Source organism: Saccopteryx bilineata, chromosome 1, assembly GCF_036850765.1.
Source record: "Saccopteryx bilineata isolate mSacBil1 chromosome 1, mSacBil1_pri_phased_curated, whole genome shotgun sequence".
NCBI classification, from domain to species: domain Eukaryota; kingdom Metazoa; phylum Chordata; class Mammalia; order Chiroptera; family Emballonuridae; genus Saccopteryx; species Saccopteryx bilineata.
Window position 1 is genome coordinate 320,799,253 of NC_089490.1, and position 20,876 is coordinate 320,820,128.

The window sequence follows — 20,876 nt, forward strand, 5'->3', positions numbered from 1 at the left end:
GTTGAAAATAACTGATCTAAAGATTGCAGTCTAGCAAAGGTAAAAGGAAAATAAACAGCTGTGCTATAACTGATTTTGTCCCAGGCCACATTAAGAAACATTCTTATTTCAAACTCCCAAAATCCTGCAGGGTTTCCTGGAGGTAATTAAATTATATCTGAACTATGCTTTGGAGGATACACAGCCATCAGGCTAGGAAAGGGATAAGCATTGTAGGCTGGGGATCTTGTCATAACTTTTATTGAAAAACAATCTTTTTACCTGGGAAAACCATTGCCTTTCCTGGGAACAAACTTATTCATGCTTGTGTAGCAATAAATAAGAATTAATCACCTAATTTTGGCAAGCCAAAGAGTTGACAGGATTCAGGTTATCCTCATAATCTAGTACTTAGTGTATACACACCTTCAAGGCATGAGATGACAAAATATATTGGGGATATGGGAGTATGAAGGAAAAAGTTTAGGGTAAAGATTTGAAGAATGTGTGCAATATAATTCTTGCCAAATTGTATTTGCAGTATTCCAAGTAAAACTTAAAGAAGACTTGAATCGCCTGACCAGGTGGTGGTGCAGTAGATAGAGTGGGCTCTCCAGCTTGAGCGCGGGGTCGCTGGCTTGAACATGGGATCATAGACATGACCTTTTGGTCACTAGCTTGAGCCCAGGGGTCACTCCCTCTGCTGGAGACCCCCCAGTCAAGGCACATATGAGAAAGCAATCAATGAACAATCGAGGTGCTGCAATGAAGAATTGATGCTTCTCATCCCTCTCCCTTCCTGTTTGTCTCTATCTGTCCCTCTCTCTGTGTTTGTCACAACAACAACAACAAAAAAAAAAAAAAGAAGAAGAAGAAGAAGACTTAAAGTACTGACACAAAGGCTAGGATAGCTATCAGTTATTTAGGATGGAAAACTGACAGTGTTAAGCAGTGTGAAGTAATTTTTCAATATAAAAAGTCAGAGAGCCTGACCAGCAGTAGCGCAGTTGATAAGTGCCAACCTGGGATCCTAAGGACCCAGATTTGAAACCCCAAGGTCGCCAGTGGCTTAAGTGTGGGCTCATACAGCTTGCTTGAAGGCTCACAAGCTTGAGTGCAGGATTCCTGGCTTGAGTGTGGGATCATAGACATGACTCCATGATCACTGGCTTGAGTCCCAGGTCCCTGGCTTTAGTAAGGGGTCATTCGCTCTGCTGGAGCCCCGCCTCCCCAGTCAAGGCAGTATGAGATGGCAATCAATGAAAAACGAAGGTGCCGCAATGAAGAATCAATGATTTTCATCTCCCTTCTTGTCTGTCTGTCCCTCTCACACTCGCAAAAAAAAAAAAAAAAAAAAAAAAAAAGAGTCAGAGAAAGGGAACCCAAGGTGATTCCCAATTTTCCAAGCTTACTGTCAGAGTACACCCTGGTGTCATTCACTGAAATGTGCTAAAGCTCAAATAAACAATGTTAGGAAGGAAATGATGCTATTACTTAATAATGGACATATGACTTTGAAGTTGCTTGGGGAACAGCAGTGGAGATGCAAAAGTAGGACATATACACAAGGGGTTTGCAAAATCAGGTTTACAGTTGTGAGTACATGAAACAAGAGCTTATCTTGTATTATTATTATGTATTCATTTAGTTGTTGTTGTTGTTATTATTATTATTGTAACCTACTTTTGCCCACACTTGGATGTATTTTGTTTACCTCTAAGAGGCTGCATGGATTGAGAAAAGGAGTGGTGTTTGTTTAAAATAAGTACCTGGTAGACCATTAAAGATACAAGAAACAATAGCAATATTTGAAAAGAAGGCTTCTAAAGCAATAAAGATGAGCTTGATCAGGCAGTGGCGCAGTGGATAGAGCATCCAACTGGGATGTGGAGGACCCAGGTTCGAGACCCCGAGGTCGCCAGCTTGAGCGCAGGCTCATTTGTTTGGGAAAAGCTCATCAGCTTGGACCCAAGGTTGCTGGCTTGAGCAAGGGGTTACTGGTCTGCTGTAGCCCCGCAGTCAAGGCACATATGAGAAAGCAATCAATGAACAACTAAGGTGTCACAATGAAAAACTGATGATTGATGCTTTTCATCTCTCTTCATTCCTATCTATCTGTCCTTATCTATCCCTCTCTTTGACTCTCTCTCTGTCTCTATAAAAAAAAAGGAACTAAAAATGAGGTAAAACTAAGAACTTTACAGTGTGTACTATTTTTACTTTTTACAACACAGGCTGCTTATGAAACCTATCAAACTTGGTTGTTAGGAATACATATATAGAAAATACAGAAGCAAGATAAATTCTTGAGGGATCATAGCATTTGAAGGTGGGAAGAGTCGCTACATTTGGAGTTTGTGGATTAAACTATGCATGGGCCATTTCAGAAAAGTTGTTAGTAATGTGCCTAAAGGTGCCTGTAAATCAGGAATCCCTAGCTGAGGACCAGATTATCAGGACAATTATTTATACTAATGGATGATGGAAAAAAACAGAACCATTATTAAGTTTTGATTCTTTTTATTCATCAGGCCTGGTACTTGTTTTCTTGTTAAATAGTGAAAGTATGGCAAAATAGTGGTTATTTGCCTTCATGTATGAGTGTATTACCTCTGAGAACTTGAATAACATATCCAGAGTCAAACAGTCAGAGATAAAATTACTTTCATTACTTTCCAAACTAGGTGTGCCTTATTACTAATGGAGAATAATACATTGTCTTAGAAATAAGCACTAAAATTATATGACAAGTGGGTGACTGAATGAATGACTGAATCACTGATTCTCTTGCTAATTAGAATACATTTTACCTGACTATAAGACTCAGAACTACTGACCAGGCAGTGGCGCAGTGGATAGAGAGTCGAACTGGGATGCGGAAGACTCAGAACTTTTCATTAATCTAGGAATGGGCCCCCTTTGCTGTTGAAGATGCAAATCAGGTATTTTGCAGTAGCAGCATTTTGCTTGGAGCTAGGACAGTATTGCTGTGTCAGTGGTTTCCTGAAGGCTACATCTACATTTCAGGTTGACTTAGTCGGAAAAGGATATATTGAGGAAGTAGGATGGCAAACATTTTTTTAAATTAAATGTTAGTTAAACAAGTCTAGGGTTATTTAAACCCATTGTGAGTGAATTGCATTAATTTCAGTGTTTTCTCCCCTCATAATTGAGTTGACCTGGACCTCATTCATTTCATGAAGAAGCAGGAGAACAATAATTTATTCAAAAAGCAAACTGCTGAGGTAAAGTTTATCACTGAGTGTTCCAGTGGCAATGCAGAGCATAACAGATTCAAAGAAAACTTCTACTCTCAGTTTTTTTAAACACACAGGCAAACACAAACAAAATTATGTTGATAGGTAGGTAGGTAGGTAGGTTGGTAGTAGATGATATAGATAATATCTATATATATATATCTATATATATATTAATATATATATATAGCTTACACAATTTTCTGAAAATATTTTCTTCCAAAAGTCATCCAGATTAAAGAAAAGATACTATAATGGGTTTTGCTAGAATCATAAATTTATGCAACACTTAAGTGGAAATTTGTTAATATCTTACACACTTAAATGAACATAATCAATTTTAGTTCAGTAACCTACACAATAATGAAGTAGTGTAAGCAGTAAACAAGCATATAGGCCCTGGATGGTTGGCTCAGTGGTAGCGCATCTGCCTGGTGTGTGGAAGTCCTGGGTTCAATTCCTAGTCAGGGCACACAGGAGAAATGACCATCTGCTTCTCCATTCCTCCCCCTCAACTTCTCTCTCTCTCTCTCTCTCTCTCTCGCCCCCTCCTGCAGCCATGACACAAATGAGTAAATTGGCCCCTAGGTGCTGAGGATGAGTCCAGGGTCTTACCTCAGTCACTAAAATATTTAATAGCTTGGTTGCTGAGCAACAGAGCAGCAGCCCCAGATGGGCCGAACATCAGCCCCAGCTGGGTGTTGCAGGGTGGATCCTGGTCGGGGTACATGTGGGAATCAGTCTCTCTGCTTCCCTGTCTTTCACTTGATTATAAAAAAATAAAATAAACTTATAAATGGGAATATATTTATTGTTATCGTGTTTTTATGAACACAATTATACAAATTATGTAAATATGCTGAAATAAATAATAAATAAATTGGGTTACTTGAATACCATGGAAGACTTAAAAAAAATAACAATATGAACTGATATAGCATAATATCCTAATTATATTCGTAGGTGAAATAGAAAGCAAGTTTTACACAGAATGCACATGAATAAACAAATGAAAAAAGACAGACAGATTGAAAGAAATATTACATAAAAAGATTATTTGTGTACTTCATAATAAACCTGGAAAGTAAAATTGAGATTTGTGAAAGAAGGAATTCTCCTTTCCATTTTGAACTTTTCAGGTCTCTTCATTTGTCTTTAATTATAATGAGCATGTGTAAGTTAGTCTTATATATTTTAAAGGATACCATCAGCGTTAATTACACTGACTTAAAAAGTAGGTTAACTGCCTGACCCGGCAGTGGTGCAGTCAATAGAGCGACAGACGGGGATGTGGAGGACCCAGGTTTGAGTCTCCGAGGTCGCCAGCTTGAGTGCGGGCTCATCTGGTTTGAGCAAAGCTCACCAGCTTGTACCCAAGGTTGCTGGCTTGAGCAAGGGGTTACTCCGTCTGTTGAAGGCCCACAGTCAAGGCACATATGAGAGAGCAATCAATGAACAACTAAGGTGTCACAATGTGCAATGAAAAACTAATGATTGATACTTCTAATATCTGTTCCTGTCTGTCCCTTTCTATCCCTCCTCTCTCTGACTCTGTAAAAAAAAAAAAGTAGGTTAACCAATATGTCAGTTTGCCTTAAGTTACTATCACTGTCTGCATACAGACTTTCTCATACCTTTGATATAAGATCAAAGAAAGACCTCCTTGAATTTGTGTGACAGTTTGGCCTGCAGAAACATTAATAAACTTAACCAATAAAGTTATTTTTACATCGTTGAATTTTCCATAATGGCACATGCAAATATATGAGAGTGTGATGTTTGTGTGTGTTCTTCAACTCAGTGAGGACAGTAGGTCACAAAGACATTTTTTAATAGTCACTAAAATTTTGGTTTCGGTGACTTTCTCCTTAAAACAAACAAATAAAACCTACAACTTAATGCAATAGCTCTTTCAAAGCTAAATAAAATGAACCACATAAGCCTTAATCATTTTTGTTTATCTCTATTTTTAGTTTTCCTTCTCCAATTCCTAAGCCTCCTAAGTACCAGAAAAAAACCAAGATTTTTAAGTACCAGAAAAATCCATCTAGTCCTGTCCTTCAAACTAGTAACTTTGGCTAACAAATTAAGCCCTTGAGTTTGTACCTTCAGTTACTGTGTTTCCTTATAAGAAAATCTTTCTTTCCACTGAAGAGGGCACAGTGTTTCTAAATTGAGCGGTCTTTCATCTCCTTTAGAAAAGTACATTTTGCAAGAAATTTGATATATACCAAAACATAGTCATTTTTTATTCAACAAACTTTTTCTCAGTTATAATTTAACTGCCTTAATATTGCCAAAATTCTTGTAGCCTATTAAAATACTCACAGATTCTTAAGAAATTTGCATTCTAATTGGCTTCAAAACAAAGTTGCTAGCCCTGGCCGGTTGGCTCAGTGGTAGAGCATCGGCCTGGCGTGCAGGAGTCCTGGGTTTGATTCTCAGCCAGGGCACATAGGAGAAGCACCCATCTGCTTCTCCACCCCTCCCCCTCTCCTTCCTCTCTGTCTCTCTCTTCCCCTCCTGCGCTGAGGATGGCTCTGTGGCCTCTGCCTCAGACACTAAAATGGCTCTGGTTGCAACACAGCGATGCCCCAGATGGGCAGAGCATCGCCCCCTGGTAGGCGTGCCAGGTGGATCTCGGTTGAGTGCATGCAGGAGTCTGTCTGACTGCCACCCCATTTCCAACTTCAGAAAAAATACAAAAAAAAAAAGAAAAAAAAACCAACAACAACAAAAAACAAAATTGCTATAATCATACATAGAGACATAAATGTGAGCAACTGATAGTGGTCAGTACCTGTGGTAAAGGGCATCACTTCCCTGAAGATAAGATGTGTGTTGTACTTCCTAAGCCCTTGCTATATTCTGCATCCGCCTGGTAGAAGATAAAAGAGGGAATGGGGAGACATCTTCATTTTTTGTCAGCTTTGGCCAAGAAGTGGTACACACCCCTACACTCATTCTTTCCATTGGTGGAACTAATCAAATTGTCACACCTGTGAAGGGGGCTAAAAATATTTGGTCACTGGCTCAACAAACACCTTCTAGGTGAAAATGAATACTATAGAAGATAAGAACAGGTTTTGGTGTTAGCTAACTTGCTGTCTCACAGAGTATATGTTCTCTTATAATGGTATCGAATTAAAAAAACTCCAAATAAGATGAAGAGGTGTCTTCATAGAAGGGGTTTGTTTAAATATTTTTATATGTTGTAGTGTGTTTATTTCATTATACTAGGATAATTCTGATCTTCTGGTTACAAAAAGGAAATATCAGTGAATTATTTTTAAAAATATCCACCAAAATAAAGAATTATGAAAATAGAATATCAGTGTCCAAAAATGTTTATATCATAAAATACAATACACTATTGTATGGTACATACTAATACTAAAAGATGATTTGTTATTTATCTAAAATTCATATTTAACTGGGAGTTCTGTATTGCATTTACTAAATCTAGAAACCTGATTTTTATTGAATTTATTAGGGTGACACTAATTAACATAACTATACAGGTTGAAAACATTATTCCTTTTTTTGACAACCTTATTCTTAAGTGAATATTAATAACATTTCAATTAAAGGTAGGAAGTAATTTTATTCAGGAATAATTGATAATATCTGAATGAGCATTGCGTTTGCTTCTTTCATGATCCAAAATAAGAATTTATTCTTTTATTCACTGCCTTATTTTCACTTTACTCCAACTCCCAGAACCCCATTATATTGAAGGCTTAAATCCAGAAATTGACGTGGTCAAATATTTGGCATCAGCTGGTTTTACCATTCTTATTCAAATTAAAAAAAAAAAAGACATGACAGTGGTATAGCGTCGGCCTGGCGTGCAGGAGTCCTGGGTTCGATTCCTGGCCAGGGTACACAGGAGAGGCACCCATCTGCTTCTCCACCCCTCTCCTTCTCCTTCCCCTCTGTCTCTCTCTTCCCCTCCCACAGCTGAGGCTCCATTGGAGCAAAGATGGCCCGGGCGCTGAGGATGGCTCTGTTGCCTCTACCTCAGGCGCTAAGATGGCTCTGGATGCAAGAGAGCAATGCTCCAGATGGGCAGAGCATCGCCCCCTGGTGGGCATGCCGGGTGGATCCCGGTTGGGCACATGTGGGAGTCTGTGTGACTACCTCCCATTTACAGCTTCGGAAAAATGCAAAACAAACAAACAAACAAACAAAAAAAAAAACACATGAAAGAGAATAGTCACACATACTCCCAGTATAACCTACCTTATTAGGTAAGTCTTTTTTTTTTGTATTGCAGCTAAACCATAAAGAACAAAGTAGCGTTTTTGTTATGTTATAGTACAAATTTCATAGAAAAACTATCAACACAGAAAACAGTATAACCTGAAAATATATAACTATCTGCTTGAAGAATTAATAAAAATAATTATAAAACTTTCATTGTCTGCTAGGAGTTTTATGGCTTTAGGTCTTATACTTAAGTCTTTAATTCATTTTTTAGTTATTTTTTTGTGAATTGTGTACATATGGATCTAATTTCATTCATTTGCTTGTGAGTATACAATTTTTTCAACATCATTTATTGATGAGACTATCATTTATCCATTGAGTATTCTTGGCTCCTTTGTCAACTATTAGTTGACTATATATTTATGAACTTATTTCTGGACTCTATACTCTTTAGTCTCCATGTCTGTTCACATCTTGGTATCATACTGTTCTGTTTGAAATCAGAATGTCTGACACCTCTATTTTTCCTTCTTAGAAACTCTTCAGCAATTTGGGGTCTTTTGTGGTTCTAAAAGGATTTGAAGATTGTTTTTCCATTTCTGAAAAAAGTGACATTGGAATCTTCATAGAGAGTGTATTAAATCTACAAATGGCTTTTTCCCCAATCCATGATCATAGAATAATTTTCCATTTTTTTGTTTCTCCTTCAGTTTCTTTCATCAATGCCATAGTTTTCAGTGGATAGATCTTTCATCTCCTTGGTTAAATTTATACCTAAGTATTTTATTTTTGTTGTTGTTACTGAAAAATGTCAGTGTTTTGTTGGGTTTTTTTGAATATCTGATAATTTATTGATAGTGCACAAAAATACTAATGATTTTTAGAATAAAATATTTGAAAGATGTTCCTTAACATTGATATTGGTAATAACTTTTTGAATATGACACCTAAAGCACAAGCAACAAGAACAAATACAACCAAGTGGAACTACATTAAACTACATTAAACTTGCTTACTTTGCTCCTTTTTTTTTTTTTTTTTTTTTTTTACAGTGAGAGAGTCAGAGAGAGGGATAGATAGGGACAGACAGACAGGAATGGAGAGAGATGAGAAGCATCAATCATAAGTTTTTCACTGCGACACCTTAGTTGTTCATTGATTGCTTTCTCATGTGTACCTTGACCGTGGGGCCATAGCAGACCAAGTAACCCCTTGTTCAATCCAGGGACCTTGGTGAGCTTTTTCCAAACCAGATGAGCCCGTGCTCAAGCTGGCAACCTTGGGGTCTCGAACCTGGGTCCTTCACATCCCAGTCGAACGCTCTATCCACTCACTGTGTGACTGCCTGATCAGGCTTGCTTTGCTTTTAAAATACGATTTTATTGTATTTGGTTTTAAAACAGCAAAAGAAATGATTAACAAAATGAGAAGACAACTTACAGAAATGGAAAAGATATTTACAAACAACAGGTTTGATAAGGGGTTAATATCCAAAATATATAACAAACTCATACAAGTCAATAGCAAAAAAGGTTGGAGTGGAGAGGAGAGCAGTGGATCTAAATAGATTTTTTTCAAAAGAAGATCTGTAAGTGACCTAAAAGGTACATAAAAAGTTCTTCAGCACTACTAATTATTAGGGAAATGCACATTAAAATCAAAATGAGAATTCACCTCAAACCAATTAGAATGGTTATTTAACATATATATTAAAAACACAAAATATAATAAATGCTAGTGAAGATGTGGAGAAAAGGAAAGTCTTATGCATTACTGCTGGGAATATAAATTGGTACATCTGCTATGAAAAAAAGTATGTAGCCCTGGCCGGTTGGCTCAGCGGTAGAGCATCGGCCTAGCGTGCGGAGGACACGGGTTCGATTCCCGGCCAGCGCACACAGGAGAAGCGCCCATTTGCTTCTCCACCCCTCCGCCGCGCTTTCCTCTCTGTCTGTCTCTTCCCCTCCTGCAGCCAAGGCTCCATTGGAGCAAGGATGGCCTGGGCGCTAGGGAATGGCTCTGTGGCCTCTGCCTCAGGCGCTAGAGTGGCTCTGGTCGCAACATGACGACGCCCAGGATGGGCAGAGCATCGCCCCCTGGTGGGCAGAGTGTCGCCCCATGGTGGGCATGCTGGATGGATCCCGGTCGGGCGCATGCGGGAGTCTGTCTGACTGTCTCTCCCTGTTTCCAGCTTCGGAAAAATGAAAAAAAAAAAAAAGTATGTAGTTTGCTCAAAAAATTAAAAATAGAACTATGATACAACCTAGCAATTCTACTTCTGGGTTTATATTGGAAAATAATAAAATAACTCTCACAAGGAGATAACTGCACCACTTCCAATGTTCACTGAAGCTTATTTACAATAGCTAAGATATGAAAATGGCATGTGTCCATTCATGCATAAATGGAACAAAAAATGTGATAGATAAATAGATGATAGATAGATGATAGATGGAAAATACGTATAACACACACACACAATGAAATATTACTCAGCTACAGAAAAGAAGAAAATCCTGCCACCAATGCCAACATACATGAAACTTGAGGAAATTATGCTAAGTAAAATAAGTCAGACAGGAAAGACAAATACTGTAGGATCTCCTATAAGGAATCTAGACTCAGAAACTGAGAAACTATTGGTTGTTGCTAGAGGTGGCAGGCAGGGGTGGGTATAAATGGGTGACTATACATACTCCCAGTTATAATATAAATAAGTTCTGGGATATAATGCACAGCATAGTGACTATAGTTAATAATACTCTAATGCATATTTGAAGGATTCTACCGGAGTAGACAGTGAAAAGTCTCATCACATGAAAAAAATTGTAACTATGTGAGATAATGAATGTTAACTAAAGTTATTGTAATAATAATTTCACAATGTAGACATATATCAAATCATTATGTTGTATAATTTAAACTTATACAGTATCATATATAAATTATCTCAGTAAAACTGGGGGAAATCTTATGGTCACCAAATGAAACAGAATTATTAGGTATGTTTCATGTTCCAATTTTAAAACATTGGGTGTTAACTATTTTAGTAGAAATAGAATTTAAAGCAGCACTGTAAAATTTTAGATGAGATATTATTGACCAAAATTACCTTCTATTTGATAAAATGCTTTTGATAGGGAAGGAAGGAAGAAATTCAATAGTGCTTTAAGTCAACAAGAGAACTTACTGACTTGTGTGATTGCAAAGATCAGAGATAGGACTAGCGTTAATCATGGCGCCACTAGAAGTTTGTTATATCAATGCTTTATCTTTTAGTTCTTCTCACTCTAACATGTCAGTTTCATCCTAAAATTAGTTCCCCTGATAACAAAAGTGGTAACAGTGGTTTCAGACCTCATATACTCTCACTGTGATGTCCATAAGGAAGAAATAAATTTAACTTTACTTCTCTCCAAGGGTAGAGAAACATTTTTTTCCCCAGAGATGCTAAAACCAACTACTGACACCCCATCATTTCTTACCATGTTATGTATCCATTCTTAAGACTATCATTGGAGACACAAGAGTGAGTGCTATACACGGCTAATTTAGGAAAACCAGAGCCTTTGGTAGGAATTTGAGAATACTGTAAAGAAGAGGTTTTCAAAGGAATCTTTGTGAAAAAGGAAGAATGGTGCTAGATAATAAGAGTATTAAAGAAAATCAACATAACTTGCTTAACAAAGATTTCCTGGAAATAGGATACATTAAAATAGAAATTATGGGTAAGAAACTATTGCAATAACTCAGACTCAAGATATTAAAAGCTTTGACCAAGAAGTTAGCTCTGTTAATGAAGATATAAATATATATGAGCTGCCCTGGCCGGTTGGCTCAGTGGTAGAACATCGGCCTGGCGTGCAGGAGTCCCGGGTTCAATTCCCAGCCAGGGCACACAGGAGAAGCGACCATCTGCTTCTCCACCCCTCCCCCTTTCCTTCCTCTCTGTCTCTCTCTTCCCCTCCCACAGCCAAGGCTCCATTGGAGCAACTTTGGCCCAGGCACTGAGGATGACTTCATGGACTCTGCCACAGGTGCTAGAATGGCTCTGGTTGCAACAGAGCGACGCCCCAGATGGGCAGAGCATCGCCCCCTGGTGTGCATTCTGGGTGGATCCTGGTCAGGCGCATGCAGGAGTCTGTCTCACTGCCTCCCTATTTTCAACTTCAGAAAAATACAAAAAAAAAAAAAAGAAATATATATATATAAATTATCATATATAAATTATATATATATATGAGAGACCTAAAACTATAATAACAAATGGCACAGTGACTCTTCCCTGACTGCAATAATATCAATACTATTAAGAGCTATAAAAGGAAAATCCAATTTTTATATGTTATTCTTTATTATAAAAATTGATTGTTTAGAAAACACAATTTTAAGAGGACCTAGAGAAAAGCAGTAAAAGTAGAAAAAAAGACATGAAAATGTGACCTATTGTCTCAACTCTAAACCCACTATGGCTGAACGGGGACCCATTAGGTAACTATAACCACAACACAGGGACAAGTATAAAATGGCCACAACCTGAACCCAAACACACAGTAACTATCAATGTACAAAATGAGATCTCTGGTCAAAATCAACTCCATGAGCTCTGGCCTGGTCGATCTGTTTATTAGAGTCATGCCGACACGCCAAAGTTGCGAGTTTGATCCCAGATCTGGGCATATCCAAGAATCAACCAATGAATGCTCAAATAAGTGAAACAACAAATCAATCTTTTAATCTCTCTTTTTCTGTCTTCCTTTCTCTCTCTAAAATCAATATTTTTTTTCTAATTAACTCCATGAAAATTTGTAAGGTGTGTAGAGTTTGATGGCCTTTGAAATATACTCCAAATAGAAGTCTATACAGGGAATATTTTTTTTCAATTTTCCTCAGTGAATTTCTGAAGTTATTAGTCAAGTATTAAAAAAGGAAATTGCTTTTTGCTACTGTCAGGCAGGAAATTTTTCTGTACCCCTCTAGTTCTTCTGGCTGGTTTAAAATTTAATTCACATGAGACAGATTAATAAGAAAAAAACACCAAAGTCAGTTATGTATTTATGGTAATCTCACATACATGAAAGAGTCAGAGACCCCCATATAGTTGAGAGGTACAGAGACAGAAAGGTAAATGGGATATATATGATATCTTGAGCTAAAGACAGGAATAAGGTGTGTCGGGGTGGGGAGGCTTCAGAGGGAAGGGGGATAATTCATAGGATGACCTGATGTGCTGATGTTCAGTAATTAGATATCTGCTCTGTCATACAGATAGGACATTCACAATGATGTATGGTAATAACTGTTACTATGGAAAGGCCCCCAATTTAAATTCTTTAACTGAGAAGTAAGAGTTTCTCCTGTACTCACAGGACTTCTATTGCCTTCACTCAAAATAATCCACATGCCAGAGTGGCAAATCTTAGGAAATCCTCTTCTGAACCCTTTCACAAAAGCCTGAATATTCTCACCCTGGTTGAGTGGATTAGTGGATGAAGCATCTTCCTTTTACACTGAGGTCGCAGGTTTGATCCCCGGTCAGAGCACATATGAGAAGCAACCAATGAGTATAAAACTAAATGAAACAATTAAGTGGAACAAGGAGTTAATGCTTCTCTCTCAAATCAATGCAAAAAAAAAATAAATAAAAGCCCAAATATTCCCATTATGACCTTATTTTCACTTAGTAATATACTTTGTCACCTTTTCACTATTGCTGTTACCTGTCAGGTACATTCCACTTTTTATAGTTGTGTGAAGAAAACTCCCATTTCAAATAATAAATATTTACTTGAGATTGTTTCCAAACTCACTATCTCATGATTATAAGTCAAGTTGGGCTACATGTCATTTCAATTCTTCTAGAATGCTATGGTTTATTTTGTTGGTGTTGTTTGTTCCCTCTATGTTAGCTATATAGTTTTGTTTTCTTTTCTTTCCCAGATGTTTGTCATTATGACCTTTTTTTGGAAAGCTAGTATTTAAACTCTTTCGACGTTTTGCTACTACTGTGTCGCTGTAGAAAAAAGAACTCACTACCTTTTTTCTACCTATGGTCACTTGCTTTTTCCATTGCTTCAACTACAATTATTTTTCTCCTTAATTGTCAAAACTTCCATGAAAGGCAGTGTTCCCTTGTATCTTCTCACAAATGGCTTCTGACCAATCTTTTCTGGATATGTGACTCAGCTTTTCTAACTCTATTTTATATCAAATAATTTTTATTTTTCTCTACACTATTTTTAGGAAAAAAACCCATATGTTTACTAAACAATAACCTATTTCCAATAAAATGAAATAACTAACATTAAATTAATATCTTCCTATATAGGATAATTACACTCTTCTCTAGCGAGTCTCTAATGAACCTCTTTTTTTCAGTTCATTGCATGTGCCATGCTCTGTGTTTCTCCTTCATCCATCGAACCTCTGGCTTAGAGAGCACTTACACCCATGTTTTTCAGATGAGTGAGTTGAGCTCCTTGAAGGTAAAATACCCAAAGTTAAACAATTAGGAAAAGTTGACACTCTCTACTTAAATTCTGGTTTATCAGACTCCAAACCTGATATATTTTTTAGAATATTTTGTTTCTCTGTTTTTCGTTTTTAAAATTATGATTAGTAGCTTCTACATTAGGGTTCATGTTTTGAATTTAGACAGGATTAAAACATACCAAAATCTATGGTTAGGTATTAACGGAGTATTTCACTACACCTCGTCTCAGTTACTTAATGACGTTTTCTAAGTAACTTCACAGAGATGGCTTCCCATCCATGGTTCAGATATCTCATCTGGAGTATTCTGTATGATGCATACAGGGAGGCATAATTTGTTTAATGCTTGTATTTCAATTCCTCAGCATATTGCTTGTCACCCATTGTTCAGTTCTGTAAAATTACCTCTGCCTTACAAATGCTAATTTTACTCGTAGAGAACTTCATGGCTAAATTCTGACTGTTGAAGCTACATTTTCCTTTCAGACCATAAGAAAACTTTAATGTATCAAGCAAAATACTAAAAATAAGGTGATGAAAATAGATATTTCCATCCTTTGATTTATTGGAGAACAAATCTTACCTTTCATTTCTCCCCTCTAGCAATTTCTTAAAAATTGTTTTCATGAGTTCCTAGTCTGCTACACATTCCTTAAATGTTAGCCCTTTCAGAGAGTGTGATCTCAGTTCTCATGTGCTAAGTGCATTAAAAGGGAACTTTAAAAATATAAAAACTATGAATAATAATAGCACTGGTGTTCTCTACTAAATACTTATGTGTGGACCTTAAGTTTAGTACGCTATACTGCTTACGAATAGATTTTTATTTCTCTGATTTTATTAATTTATGTAATAACAAATTATGTTTCTTCTGTTGATGAAAATCTGAGAATGATGGTCAAATCTATCACTTATTTTTTAAGATTAAGAATTTTTAAGATTAATTAAAATCACAGAATTACATTACTATTTGAAAAAAAAATGGACATACTAAATATAATGTCCCAAAACATTTTTAAATAAAATTTTATTAATTTTTTTGGGGTTTTTTGCATTTTTCTGAAGCTGGAAATAGGGAGAGACAGTCAGACAGACTCCCGCATGCGCCCGACAGGGATCCACCCGGCACGCCCACCAGGGGGTGATGCTCTGCCCATCCTGGGCGTCGCCATGTTGCGACCCTCCTGGGTGTCGCCATGTTGCGACCAGAGCCACTCTAGCACCTGGGGCAGAGGCCACAGAGCCATCCCCAGCGCCCGGGCCATCTTTGCTCCAATGGAGCCTTGGCTGCGGGAGGAGAAGAGAGAGACAGAGAGGAAGGCGTGGCGGAGGGGTGGAGAAGCAAATGGGTGCTTCTCCTATGTGCCCTGGCCGGGAATTGAACCCGGGTCCTCCGAATAAAATTTTAGTATTCACTTTTCTGTGTAATCTCTTATAATATCATGTAAGAAATCTAAGAAGTAAAATAGTATGTCCAAATTCAGGGAGTGACTATGTCCAGATATAATAAAAAATTTAAATGCAGCTAAACATTAAAATTTAAGAGGAAGACACTTGTTTCAATCCCTTCATATGATACAAAATCATCTATCTTCCAATTTTTAAATTTGTTTATGTTCAGTCCAGTTTCTCTCCCAGTCTCTCAAACTTGCTCTCGTTTTTGCTCTTTCATCCCTTGTGCAGTACACAGTCTCTCTGGCAAAGGGTCTGCAGTAGAAATGTGGTAACACCAGAAACTTCCTGAAGTCCTTCTGTGATTGTATCATCTCTTGACAAAATTTATGTTACAAACTAGATATCTTGCTGCATAATTCATATAAATATTACCTTAGATCATTATGTTAAAATAATGCATCAAACTATATATATAGACTCTATAATATTGTAGGTAATTCAAGTGGGAGAATACCATCTCAGGTGATTAGACTTCATTAATCATAGGTGTGTCAGTATTATTATAAAAAGCAATACTCGTGTTTCCTCAAAGCAGTTCCATTTGATAGAATGAAAAGTTAAACTATATATATATGACAAAATCACATACTCATAAGTTTGATGCTATAAAATATTAAATCATGCTCCAAAGCTTTTCAGGGCTAATATTTCATTGTTTTAACAGCTTCACTTTGTCATGTTTACATGCTTACACACCAGAATAAATAATGCTGCACTACAGTGGAGGGCTCATTTTTATTCAGTTATATGACTCCCTGGAGTAATGAAAACTAACCTAAATATTTTTAACCTACTTCTTGGCTGAGTAAACTGTAGTTTAGCAAGTAGCATACCAAAAAAAATTAATAAATAAAATAAACCTATTTGATTGGTACCTACAAGCTCCAAGAGAAATGTCTCTAAATTCTGTGAAACTCAAACTAATAGAGTCAATTGTACTGCTGCATTTAAAGAGAAAGATAAAGGAAAAGCAAAGGCATTTATTTTTAAACAATTGAGTAAATATGATATTTGTATTTTTGCCTCAGTATGAGTTTCAGCCTTTGTTTCATGAAGGCAATATCATATGGTATTCTATTAGATTTACAAGTGGCATTCCAATATTTGGGGGGTTTTTTGTAATAAAGCATTTTCAAACTTCTATTTTTAAACCAATTCTCACATACCTTTTTATTGTTAATTTAATTACTAGTCCTCTAAGGAGAAGCAATGTATTCTGACATGACATTTAACAATAGTCAAAATGTGTAGAATTATGATGACATAACTGGATAGATTCTCAACAATATCATTTCTTTTTACAGTATACACCACAGACTACAATTTCCACAATGCTTGACTGTATTAAACTGTTAATTGTACTGGTACAATGTGACTATTCCTGGACAATAGAATGGGGAAGGTAGTGATGACCCTACTTTGTACTGTTTTTTAAAATTTCCTCCCAGATCCCTGGTTGGGGACTGAACCTCCATCCTTATGAATATAAGTAAGGAATGAGATGTCAAAGCCACACAGTACAAGGATTCTGAAGTCCAGAAACAATACTATACAAAAAAGTTCCCAGGGAAGATCCTTCACTAGCATCAGACAGTTAAGTAAGAAAGAACAAGTAAAGATATTACATATTATTTGTTTAATTGACTGAAATTTGGAAGCTGTTCATTGTAGCATACAAATGATAAATTTGTTCATTATGATAGGGTTAAAGATAGTAATCCTGAAGGTCAAATATATTTATCAGAACTATAATAGGAGGACAAGTTGATGTGTGTAACTAATCAGCTAGTTCTGATCATCTCATGTACAACCACCTAATTAAGCATCATTGAACAAAGATGAGACATTCAACTCTAATTGATGAGTTCTCTAACAATATGAACACATGAATTATAGAAAAAAAAAACCCTTACTGTGGCCTGAAAACAGGTTTTTTATTCTCTAATTCCTACCATATATAGCTACTTGAGGTTATTTCATCTCCAAGGAGGCAATATGTTACTTTTGTTTTACCACTCTGAGCAGTTGTCATCCAAGACAGCTATTTGTAAAAACAGAGATGATGATTATTGTGGAAAAGGCTATTTTTAACAAGCATTATAAGAGCAGAATGAAAATATTAGTGATATGCTTGAAAACATTACATATTTTTAAATAAAAAGTTATAGTCATTCTGGAGGGAGTGTGTGTGGAGATAGTATATAAGAAAATGATAGAAAATACATTTTAAGCAAGCTAAACTACGTAATTATAATAATGTTTAGAGAGAAATCATTTGACTGAAAAGTGATGAACATTATACAAAAATGATAGAGTTAGGGGCATAATGGATCTATAGTGAAAACAAAAAACCAAAATCCTAGCATACTATTTGTTCTGTGGTTAAATAAATAAAATTTATGTAAATTGTAATTTTGTTTTCCACCTTCACAATTAAACTATAATATGATACACAGAAGACAAAAAAACATTATCAGATATGTGTTCTTTTCAATTTATTTATTCTAAAGAGAGAGGAATAAAAAAGAGAAAGAAACATCGATTCGTTGTTCCATTTATTTATGTATTCATTGGTTGGTTCTTGTATGTGCCATGACCAGGGATTAAAAACCCAAACTTGGTGTATTGGGACGACCATTCTATCCAACTGAAATACCCATAAGTGGTTTTAATCCAGATATTATAAAAGTAAAAATAAAGTTACAAAAGTTGGGAAGTAAAAGGGAGTAGAGGTGAAGATAAGAGTAGTAGTGCTAATATCTTCATATCTATACAGACAAAAATCAAGTGATACTGAGAAAAATTAAGAGTTTAATAATTAACATTAATATTAATATTTAACATTATTGAAGTAGTCAGAAGGAGAAAATTAACATTTAACTGTAGAATTTTGGAAAATAGGGCTGCCATTAAGGAGCATTTTAATAACAGACTTTTACTTTTTATTATTGATTTTGTTACATAATTTTAATCATATGCATATTCTGCCTTTCTTCTTTTTTAATGAGCTATAGAAATGACAAGAGAACAGATAGTTAAAAAACAGGAATTAAAAGAAAGCAGTACTGGCCCTGGCTGGTTGGCTCAGGGTAGAGTGTTAGCCCAGCATATGGAAGTACAGGATTTGATTCCCAGTCAAGGCACACAGGAGAAGCGCCCATCTGCTTCTTCACCCTTCCCTCTCTCCTTCTTCTCTGTCTCTCTCTTCCCCTATTGCAGCAAAGGCTCCATTGGAGCAAAGTTGGCCTGGGCACTGAGGGTGGCTCTGTGGCCTTCCCTTCAGGTACTAGAGCGGTTCCCGCCTCAATGGAGCAGTGCCCCAAATAGGCAGAGCATTGCCCTCTGGTGGACATGCCAGGTGAATCCCGGTGGGGCACATGCTGGATTCTGTCTGACTGCCTCTCTACTTCTAACTTCAGAAAAATACAAAAAAAAAATTAAGAAAGAAAGAAAGCAGTACTTATAGGAAAATACCATGCACAAAGCAGGCTGCAAGAAGAGACAAAACATGGCATATTTGGAAACCACCAACTACTTCTGAGTGTACATGGAACCATAGGTGGACAGGTAGTTAGTGTGAGGTTGATCTTGTCCTGCTCATTAATGACACTGGAGTGAGCCCTCTTGGTTAATAGGTGAATGGGATAGCAGAAAGTGTTTTCAACTCATTGAAAGTTGCCTTCACTTATATATTTTATTATAATGATCTTGTATTGATATTTAGAGAGCCATTAGGCAAATTTTCATAGGAGCCAAGGAGTCTCCTGATTGGAAAGAGACTAAGGCACATTTGATGTTTCCTGTTATTTGATATGGTTGTTTGTATGTTGGACATGATCCAAGTGTTGTCCATTCACAGTATATCTGAGACACCAAAAGGAAAAGTACATGAGGGAAGAAAATAAATTTTTATATGGGTATTTTTGGCAAAGGAACCATATTCCATTTCAAAAGAAAGAGTTTAATTTTATAAACTCTTCTATTTATATTTGAGACAACTGGACACCCACGTAATATGTAAATATTTGTTTCATTCCTACCATGATCCAATAGTTACTGAATGAAAACTCTTGGCATCAGATAGCAAGCACCTTGTCCATGGTCATTTCTCTGTAAGCATCTGCTACATTACATAACTAGCAGAGCATGCCAACCATAAACACAGATACCTTCTGGGAATTCCGTAATTTTCCCTTATGTAATAGTTTTTTCCCCTTACTGGATCCCCGCCCTCTAGTGGTCTTCAGGTTCTTATCTACCTGCAGTGTATTTGTTAAGGCTGACTCTTTCTAGACTTACAGATGGAAAGACAGAAAAAGCTCCTCCATGTTCTGGGTTTCCCTAAAGCAGCGGTTCTCAACCTGTGGGTTGCGACCCCGGTGGGGGTCAAACGACCAAAACACAGGGGTCGCCTAAAGCCATCGAGCAGCGGTTCTCAACCTGTGGGTCGCTACACTGCTGCCCTTAAGTTATCTAGGGATCGTGTTGCTCCCTTCTATAAACTTTCTTTCCCATCATTTTATAGTCAATAAAAAATGTTAAAAATATTATCTGTATAGCAAGAAAATAGTCCCATATGTGCTATTCCTTCCTCACTCTATAATTTCTCGTTAACCTCTACACTTTGAGTTTTGAAAATCTGTATGTGATCCAAGCTACATTTTTGAAATAAGAAAATACAATGAACTGTCCACTGTTTTTGAATTTGAAAATCATAGTTTTAAATTTTTTTTCAAAATCAAAACTATTTTTTATTTTCATTAAGTTCTTTTATGTTTTATGTCCCTTTTTAAAAACATAGTTAAGAAAAAAATTTATCATCACTTAATTCACATTAAATACCAAAGACAAAAAATTTGATGTAATATTCAATGTAACACATCCAATTTTGTTTAGAGATATCTGAAAGAGATGAAAACAGGTATTTATTAAAATACTATTAATTTGGCACATACAAGCAGGGAAGGTCAAGTGATCTATAGAAATTAACTAAAAAACAACTTCAATATATTGCAGAGTAAAAATAATCTGTTGGGGAAACAGATAATAAATAGACAGCAGTGGTCATTAGCCCTGGAATGACTGAACCTGAGAGGATCATATTAATTATAAAGCAAAGATGTAGAATTACAAACAAAATAATTTGTGTAATTATTAGTCCATGACTACAAAGATGTTTATAGTTTTCCCAAACTAAGTAAAAAAATGATCATTTTATTGCCTCTTATGGATAAATTAAGTTCTCCTACCCATTAACTGTTCATGATTTAGAGTACAAAGAAAGAATGTAAGATCCATGTATGACCCCATATCCTCTACCACATCTCTCCCTCCAAGTAGTCACCACCCTGTTGTCCATGCTCTTCTTTTCATCCCTCCCCACTCCCCAACTCCTGGTAAGCACTAATCTTTTCATTGCCTTTATGGTTCTGCATTTTCCACACTGTCATATAGTATATAACCTTGTAAACATCGCTTCTTTCA

At 36.4% G+C, this 20,876-nt stretch overlaps 1 protein-coding gene across 2 annotated transcripts in view; it reads right to left on the reverse strand.

The window, feature by feature from the left end:
- Positions 1 to 20,876, reverse strand: part of CNTN5 (contactin 5) — a 1,332,234-nt gene that overhangs the window by 854,006 nt on the left and 457,352 nt on the right. Inside the window, exon 3 of one of the 2 annotated variants that reach the window (XM_066253671.1) lies at positions 6,037 to 6,114. The exons of the other annotated variant lie outside the window; for it this stretch is intronic. The gene's annotated coding sequence lies outside the window, so the exon portion shown is untranslated. The remainder of the gene's footprint in view (positions 1 to 6,036; positions 6,115 to 20,876) is intronic. 2 annotated transcript variants of the gene reach the window in all.